The sequence below is a fragment of the Macaca thibetana genome, chromosome 5, assembly GCF_024542745.1.
Source record: "Macaca thibetana thibetana isolate TM-01 chromosome 5, ASM2454274v1, whole genome shotgun sequence".
Lineage (NCBI taxonomy): Eukaryota > Metazoa > Chordata > Mammalia > Primates > Cercopithecidae > Macaca > Macaca thibetana.
The window spans coordinates 21,613-22,284 of NC_065582.1; positions in this window are offsets into that span (position 1 = coordinate 21,613).

The following is a 672-nucleotide window of genomic DNA, read 5'->3' on the forward strand; positions in this document are numbered from 1 at the left end:
GAAGATATTTCCACTTAGGAGCCTCAAAGCCCTCCTAAGTATCCCTCAGCTAACTGACCTAAAACAGTGTTAGAATAATGCTCAATGAAAACAGAAGCTTAACTGTGCGAGTGGACTTCACGTGACCCAGAGTAGTTTCACAGAAAGTCTCCTTCTGGTTTTTATCAGAGGGTATTCCTTTTTCAACATACTCTTAAAAGCGTTCCGAAATGTCCTTTCTCAGCTTCCACAGAAACCTTGATTTCAATCTGCTCAATTCAAAGGATGATTTAACTCTCTGAGATGAATAAACAAACCACAAAGCAGTTGTTCCGGAAGCTTCTCTCCAGTTTTCATTGGAAGACATTTCCTTTCTCACCATAAGCCTTCGGGTGCCACTTAATATCCCTTCACATATTCCTTAAAGATGGAGTTTGCAAACTGGGCAATGTAGTGTAAGCTTTAACTCTGTGAAATGAATGCACACGTCAGAGACAAGTTTCTTGGAACGCTTCTCACAGGATTTTATTTCAGGATATTTCACTTTTCACCATAGCCTTCAATGCTCTGAAAAATACCACTTTTTGACTTTTAGAGGAACGATATTCAAACACTGCCTTATGAGGAAAGAGGTATAACTCCCTGAGTGGAATGTACACATAACAGAGCAGTTTCTCAGAAAGTTTCTCTCAA